Consider the following 9,040-nt stretch of genomic DNA (forward strand, 5'->3'; position numbering starts at 1 on the left):
TTTTTTTTTTTTTTTTTTTTTTTTTTTTTGGGATTTATTTTCAAGTTAGTCCAATCCATACTTTTTTTTTATTTTTTCAAGTTAGTCCAATCCATACGCAGAAGAGTGTAGGCCCAAACTCAAACATCCGGCCTACACTCGCCTGTTCATACCCTCACACGTTCTTTTTTGAGTGCTAACATTGTTTAGATTTTTTTTTTAATTTTTTTAAGGATTATTTTGATACTTACACAAACGATGCCCGTCCTCCTGGGTTTTTTTTTTGTTATGTTGTACAGTCGTACTTGTTCTTCCTAGCAACAGTGCTTTTTTTGTTCGGTTGTACAATCGTACTTGTACTTCCTAGCAACAGTGCAACCCTACAAGGAAAATAGGAAGCAAACATAAAGTGTATTTGGATATTACTTATTTTGTTGAAAATTGAAAATTAAAAACAATAAAAGATAAATTTCAGTTATTGTTTACAAATAAAAATACTGTTCATTTGTCTTACTGCACTGTTCATATCCCATGAACAGTATAAGAGGCCTAGTTAAAAATAAAAAGAAAAATAAGCAAAACACTAAAACGTGGACTCGTGTAGACGCAATCCAAACGGTACCATAGTATATATGTGACTGCAAAGGAGTCTTTGCTTTAATAAGAAACAAACACAAACAAGGGAGAGGTTTGGAATCCAACATCAACTCTAGACCGAGTTAAAGAGACAGACATACATATATTAAAATGACATTGACAGCAACCATCAGGGACGGACCCAGGTAGAGGGCTAAGGGGGCCCGGGCCCCCCCTGGGCCCAAAAGAAAAAATTTTTAGCAAGTAAAATTTTCCAAAATAACAAAAAAAAGGGCTTGGGCCCCCCTGAGATTTTAGCTCAGGCCCCCCTAGTTTTTAGCTCGAGCCCCCTCCCAAAAATCCTGAACCCCTAGCCCATCATCCGGCTAGCCCAAGAAGCACATGACCCATAAAAAAAAATAAAAAAAATAAAAAAAAAACTCAGCTCCAGCAGTCCAAAACCAAGCGGAGAAAGCAAAAAACAAAGGAAAAAAAAAAGAAAAAAAAAGAAGAAAGAAAGAAAAGTGAGAGGCGAGATGCCGAGACAGAGAGATAGAGAGGAGAGACAAAGAGATAGAGAGTACTCAGAGACCCATCTTGATCGGAGACCCGTGTTACCGTGACGGAGAGAGACAAAGAGATAGAGAGCCGTGCCGTGACGCCGTGACACTTGCGAGACCGGAGACCCATCTTGATCGGAGACACGTGTCACCGTGACGGAGAGAGACAGAGAGATAGAGAGCCATGTCGCCGTGACGCCGTGACGCTTGTGAGACCGGAGACCCACTTGCTGCTGCCGCCATCGCCCACGGAGACCCATCACAGGTATTTACTCTTATTTTTCCTTCAAAACCTAATAATTTTTTTTGTGATTTGAGAATCTGAGATTCACAGAAACTGTGCTTGTGCCTTGTGGACTTGTGGTGTTTCATGTTTGTGTTTTTTCTGATGATTGATGAATTGAACTAATGTTGGTGATTGTGAATTGAATCTGTGCTCAGTGTGTTGACTGTGGTGTTTTTTTTTTTTTTTTTTGGGGCTTTTTGGCTCTGTGACTCTGTTACTTTGTGTTTGTGACTCTTTCTCTTGCATTATATAGATAAGAGAGATAGAGACAGAGAGTAGAGTTTGTAGAGATAGTTTTTTCTTTGTTGACTGGTAGTTGGGCATAATAGGGACAAGTGGAGTTGGGCAACAGACAAGTGACAGAAAAAAAAAGGGTAAAGTTAAGAAAAGTTTTTGTTAGTAGTGTCAGTAGTGGGATTCATTGGGTTAGTGGGTTAGAATTAGAAAGACAGAGACAACATAAAGACACAAAGACATAAATAAAGGCAGACGAAACATAAAGACATAAATAAAGGTAGACTAAAGACAAAGAAAAAAACAAATCATATAATATAGAAAATTGTCACACAAATTTAAGAAAATAAAGGTGATTCTTATATGATTTTTATTTTATTTGTAGATCATGAAAAAATCAACTACAATGCTTTATTTTTTCAAAAGAAAAGGTTCAACTTCAAATTCTTCCGAAGTCAATGTGAAATTGCCAACAACTAATGTTGCTATTCCAATTCTCTAGAAAATGTGGATGTTCCAATTCCGGAGAATGTGAATGTTCCAATTCCGGAACATGTCGATGTTCCCATTCCGGAACATGTCGATGTTCCAATTCAGGAAAATGTCGATGTTCCAATCTCTCAAACACAATTTCAAAGAATTGACCTTGATTCTTTGGATTTCAAAGAATTTGTCTTGGTTGATAATTTATTAATACTATATAGATGCGTATTTGAAAATTTTTTTTTTCGCTTATCTCCGACCCCCCCCAACTTAAAATCCTGCATCCGTCCCTGGCAACCATAACCTTAGCTCTCGCCATAACCTTGTGCTGAGAGGCAAGAAAGGTCGTATTCGAGCTCAGCAGGTACACTTCTTCTTTCCTCAAATAAATTTTCATACTTTATGCAGATTTATTTTGTGAGTTAGGACTCAAAAACGAATATGGGATCATTCAAAGGTGCATAATTGTAGTTTTGTATTCTTATCGTCAATAAACTCATGTGGGTCCTTCAAAAAAAAAATGGAAATAGTGCTGTCAAATTCAGGCAGAGATTAATGTAAATTGATAGCCATTATGTCACTGTTTCCACTAAAATAGTTTGTGTTTTTAATGATTTTTTCTGTTACTCTGATTAATTTCATTGTGGGAGTAACGGTGTTACTTTTGTAATGCGCCACTGAGTATTCATTACTTCACGTTTCACTAGTACTATAAAATAATGAAAAGAACAAAAAACAAAAAAGAACTGTGTGTTTGTATTCTTATGGAAGAATTTCTTACATGAAAAGCATTTGCTGGGACTTGGGAGTGATAGTCTGTAACTCAAACAACCATTTGTGTTTTTCTTCTGTTAAGTTTAGTTGGGTTCGAAGAGTAGGCAATTCGGCAGCTCATTAAGTTGCCAGATTTTCTCTTTCTTCCAGTCAGTCCTTTTTCCATAATGGTAATCTTCCGCCAGCTATCGACTGTGTTTGTAAGGCGGATTACCTAGCTTGTATTTCTTTTTCTTAATTAATGTTATTGCAGATTAAAAAAAAAGCTAGAGGGATCATTTCTCATCCTCCCCGGAGCTTTGCAATAGGCTATTAGTGTTAAATTTTTTTTAATTTTTTCATTGTCATAGCTCCTACCGCCATGTCATATTCTATATGATTGATGGGATGTGTGTGGTGCTTGATCTATTATGTTGGTTAGGATTCATATCCCGTGCAATACCTCCTGTGCAATAACTAGGGTATTGCATAGTGTACAATAACTCCATTCTCAACCATAAATTTAATCTAATAGCTTAAACCTTTGTCACCTCACCAATTCATGCTAGCAATCCGTATGCTCACATTTCTTTTCATTTTAGCTTCACTTTTCAGTAAAACACTCTCTCCTCTCTTTCTCTCCCACTTCAACTGGTTTCTCTCTCACCTCCACCACTCTCTCAACCTCCACGCTTCCCTCAACCTCATCATCACCGCTGCCAGCATACCTAACTTAGACCCATCAGCAGAATCGAAGCCAAAACATCAACTCACCATTTGAAGCCAAACCCCCATGCCTCGTAGAGCGCTTTTTAGACCTAGATCAGAGAGCAAGGTTGGGGTTTGGAGAGAATCGGGTGCAGAGAAGTTGATGAAGCTCTCTCTTCACGGCACAGCCACTAGCCTGGATCTTTGATTCTGACGATACTAGCCTTTTTCTCATCGGAAATCCCTAAAATCACCACTTCCTACATTGGACTTCGCAAGGAGGTGAGTTCTCTTTCTTTTTTTCCTTTTTTCTTTTTTTTTTTTTTTGATTGGTGAGTTCTCATCTATCTTTCTCATTGCCAAGTCTCCTCCAAACGGTTCTAAAAAAACCATCACCTTCATAAAGAAACACGTAGCTCTCCTTTGATTCCTTCGTCTCACAAACTTTTTTTTCTTTTAAGAAAAAAAGTTTCAAATATTCTCTCTCCCTTTTTCTTTTCTTATTTTATTTTATTTTATTTATTAATAAAAATTATCATTCTTTTATTCAATAGCTTGTGTGCGAGCTAATAACAACAAGAGGAGCAAGCATAAAATCATAGCCAAAACAACAAAGTTCAGCCATTTTTGGCTTTCAGTTGGATTGGTAAGAGGAAATTCTCAATAACCCAGTTTTGGTTTGCTCTTGTTACTTGTTTTTAGCTTTTGTGGTTTTTTCTTAGGGGACTTTAAGGCTTTAGGGTTTTAATAGTTGAAGGGTTTTTGTTCATTTCATATTATAATGATCAACTATTGTTTTTGATTGTGCAGTTTGTGAAATTGGGGAGGTGGGTTTGGTTGAAATCTGGTTTGGAGGTGGCTACAGGGGTTGGATGTTGAAATTTTAGTTGAAGAAGTTGTAGTGGCTGTTGAATTCCTTTATGGATAGGCTTTGCTATTTTAGTGGTTCCTACTCTAAGGTAAGGATTTAAAAAAAAAAAAAAAAAAAAAAAAAAAAAAAAAAAAAAAAAAAAAAAAAAAAAAACTTCAAGTTGTAGACGACTAAATTTCTAATTTGAAAAAAAATCAAACAAGTAAAATAGTTTCACAAATGCAAATTTGTATTGATGAATATGTGGTACAATTCTTTGAAATTACACAAGAGTGATCCTCTTATTCGATCTCCTTGAAAGACTTGTTGATTAGAATTGTATTAATGTGATTTTGACTCGATCACCAAGAATCCTTCAATTTGGCTCAAGAATGGATTGAAGATCTTTGAAACAGAATTACAATAAGTCTCTGGCTATGAGCTTGTTAGAAATCCTTTGTTCTTCACATTCTTTGTGTGTTCTTCGTTTCGAAGGTTTGTGGTGGAAGTTCTTCGGTGCTTTGAAGGCTTGAATATGTAGAGCTTCGTTGATTTATGGCTTGTTGAGGTTTCTGGAGGCTTTTGAACTTGATTTGGTGAACTTCGAGATCTAGGCAGATAGTTTGGATGATTCTGCCTTGAATGTTCATCAATTTTGAGGTTGAAGTTCTTGAAGGTTTTGAGGCTTGATTCCTATAGAGCTTTTGTACTTCTGAGTGCTTCTGAATCTTCTCTAATGCTGTTTATGCTCTAGATGGCTTGGGTCTCCCCTTTTAAATGCCTCAGGAAGGCTTCTATTTATAGGAGTTTGGGGGTGGGTGAGTGACACGTGGTAAAGTCTGATTAGTGACACATGTCACGACCTGATTGGTCTGCTTATGTCATTGCTTACATGCTCTGGATTGCATATGTCACCATTTACACATGCAGGACTGCTTATGTCATCACTTACACACGCTGATGTGTGATTAGTTTTTTTTGCATGATACTTGGCAAATTTCTGTTGATTTCTGAGTAGTGATAGCAAAACCTAGCAACAATACGTGGAGCTTTGTAATTTGTTGTATTTTGTGGACTTGGTAGAATGATGTGTCAACTTGTGATAGGTCGGGAATTTTCCAGCTCTACAAATGCCCCTCGAGACTCGTTCACGTACACAGTTTCAAAGTGTGGTGTGAGAATGAGTTTTGAAAACAGATTTTTTACACTTGACTCTTCAAGTGAAGTAGTTGAAGGTGGTGAAGTTTTCAGCAAGATGAGATAATTTCCAAAGAGTAGACCCACCCATATGAAAGGCTTTGATAAGACCGAAAAGGGGTCTACGAGTATTGAATGTACTTGCATGACCAAGCCTTCTCAGTAGGGTTAGTTGAAGTAATTTCAAAAGAGTGTTCCATGGTACTTAAAGTGGGTTGGTGAGGCTGAAACTTATTTGCAAGAAGTTGGATGTACTTGCAAGGTTGAATCATTTCAGTAGAGGTTAAGTTAAGGTAATTTCAGAAGAGTATTTTGGATCGTTGGCGGCGATCACAGGGTGTAGAAGATAGGGAAGATGCAAGGATGGTGGCTAGGTACAACATGTAGAGTCATGGGGCTAGCCTTGCGTTTTTTAGAAGTCCAGGCAAAGTAATTCCGAATAATATACTTTGGATTACGACGAGGACATGTGGGAAAGTGGTTGAATGCAAATGTGTCATTGTTTCACTCAGGTTAAGTTGAGGTAATTTTAGAAGCTTATGGATTCTGGGTATGCTGATGTTGGTGGTGAAGAAGATGGCGAAGAAGCAAAGTGAATGGGTGAAACATATGACACCATGGTGCTAGCCCTGTATGTTGGGGACTCCTGGTGTAGATGTTTCTAGGAAGTACAACGTGGAATATAGGATTGACTACTTGCTGAATGAGGTCTGGCGGCAAGTCGTAGAATGCGCCTATGTGATAGGACCATTCCGACAGACGTTAAGTTGAAGTGATTTCAGATGCTTATTTTCTGAAATTCTTCAAGCTGATTTTAAGTTGGAGTAATTCCAGAAAGTGTGTTTTGAGGTACCAGCAACGATGACCTTTGGGCCCTACGCTGGTGGGAACATGGAATGAGGCTTTGGCTACCATTTACTGACACCAAAGGCTGATTTCTGATGAGCTGGTACCTTGGAGGTAATCGTAAGTGTTGGATGGGAGACAATTTGTAGGATACCCCAACACCTTTTACCACCTTTACCTAATGCCACTTGTTGGAAAAGCATAGAAAAATGAGAGGTGGAGCTAACTTGTGATCCTGGTTTTAAAACCAGCCAAGTTGCTATTTGTTCCGAACCGCTGCTTCTGATGGAAGACCAAACAATTGGAGAGAGACTATGGGAGCCCTGATCTTAGGAACAGGTGTCTCTGCTGGACTTAGATTTCCTAGCCATCCAAGTCCAAGGAAGCATGGAACGTCAATACTAGCCTTGTTATGAGTAATTTTATGGACAAATGAGGTTGTTAAGGGGGAGAAACAAAATTTGTTTGGATCTCAAAACTACAATGTCGTTGTTAAAAGGGTTTCTACTGAACCATGAGAGGGTTGATTTCAAAATAATTATAAAGCAATATTGGTTGCTAGGTGTTGAGAATGATGAGGCCATAATGAGAAATGGCTGTGAGAAGGAGGATTTGAAAATTTGAAAGAAGCAAATCTTCATTTCATGATTTGGTGTGTTTTTCTTGATGAGTTTTCAATGAAGCCGACCCTTCTATTTATGGCGGAGAGATGAAGAACGGTAGTCGAGTAGTTGAGAATGGCGAATGAGAATTTTTGTTGAGAACGGTAGGCACCGAATGGAATGGTAGGTTGGAGACTAGAAGGCACTGAATGGAATGGTAGGCTGAAGAAGTGACCTAATGTAATTTCAAGTTTTAAGACACATTTGTGAGAGTTCATTTGTTCTTTAAAAGGAAAGCCTTGATGAAGTCTGAAGGATAACCCTGAGGGGATCCAAACTAAATGGATGAATCTCAAAGTTTGATCTTGGGAGCTCAAGTTTTGGATACCGTCAGTACTTCAAAGATGTGGGTTAGATTGGTGATTTTCAAGTCACGAAAAACTGAGCAAGACAACAAGTCTGACTTGAAAATCTTGACTTTAGGTTGACTTCAACACAAAAGTCAACTATCTTGGAATTGAGTCATTTGTGCAATTTTTGAGTCTCAAATGACTGAACAGACTCCAAAAGTGGAATGTACGCGAAAAATTGAGCAAGATAGGTCATTCTTAAAAATTTTGACTTTTGGTCAATATTTATGCAAAAGTCAACTTTCTGGAAATTGGACGTTTGTGTGATTTCCGAGTTTTGAATGAAGAAACAGATTCCAAAATCAGAATGTACTCAAAAAACTGAGTGGGACAGGCCTCTTTTGAAAATTTTGACTTTTTGGTCAAAGTCAAAGTTCAACTTAGTCAAAGCATTCTCTCTCTCTCTCTCTCTCTCTCTCTCTCTCTCTCTCTCTTATAGGTTGTTCGAATCTGGGTCAGATTTCCAGGTTGGTCAAACCAGGTTGAATGACGTCATCCATGACGTCATACAACTGAGGCACAGTAATGTATGGCGCGTGGGAGAGCGTGCTTTGGTAAGGGTGGTGCATGTCGGTGTGTGAAACTAAAGCTATGAACGCCGGCCTTTTTGGAGATGTGTGGCAGTTGTTTTGGTCTCAAATGTTTTTGAGTTTTGTTGATCTAAGGCCGTGGAAGACCATGGTATTGTTGGTTTTCTAAAATTATGGGCAGATTTGCATAGATTTGAAGGATTAGGCCATGGGTCGTTTGAAAGATCGTGGCTTCACATGGGGGCGCGTGCAACCTTTTTGGTCTTGAAATTTTTAGGTTTTGTAGATTGTGGCCGATGGATCTAGTGGTGGCACCAGTTTTGTAAAAATTTCTCAGATTTGTGCAGATTTGAATGAGAAACCCGCGGGACGTTGGGAATTTGTGGCCGCGTGTGGTTAGGCATCTGGGCCTGGAATTTTAGGTTTGGTGGATTGAAGGCCGTAGAAGACTCCGTGGTGTCGGTTTTATGGATTTTTGGTCTTCGGCGGCTCTGACAATGTCTGACATTGGTAAATCAACAAATGTCTTTGTTTTCAAGGTCAGCAACACAATCGTTTTGAACAATATGTAGGCTAGAACTTTAGCCCAAGTCTAGTGCAATAGTTTTTTAGATGACATGTGTACTTTTGCAAGCCTATAAGCGCTTTTTCTAAGGTCTAGTGTAGTATTTTCTTTCTGACACCATGATTCATTTATGGGCTCTCATCCCTTTTTTTCAAGGTTGGTAATATCCTTTGAAAATATGGTATTTTAACAATTTACACTTGTTTCTCCTTTTGTCTGTTAGCTTCTGAACATCCCTATATAAAGCCACCAGAGGCATGCACTAAGTTGTACAAGCATAATCTCCAGTAACATAATACTTTGTGTAATCTCCAGTAACGTAATACTCTGTGTAGAGAAACCATGCCTTTTCATTTTTTTTTTCCATTTAATTATTAATTATTTATTTATTTATTTATTATTTATATTATTTAATTATTATTTTTTTTTTTCACAGCTATCATGATGCTCTTTTCAAGGAT

Source organism: Quercus suber, unplaced genomic scaffold (assembly GCF_002906115.3).
Source record: "Quercus suber isolate HL8 unplaced genomic scaffold, Cork oak 2.0 scaffold_963, whole genome shotgun sequence".
NCBI classification, from domain to species: domain Eukaryota; kingdom Viridiplantae; phylum Streptophyta; class Magnoliopsida; order Fagales; family Fagaceae; genus Quercus; species Quercus suber.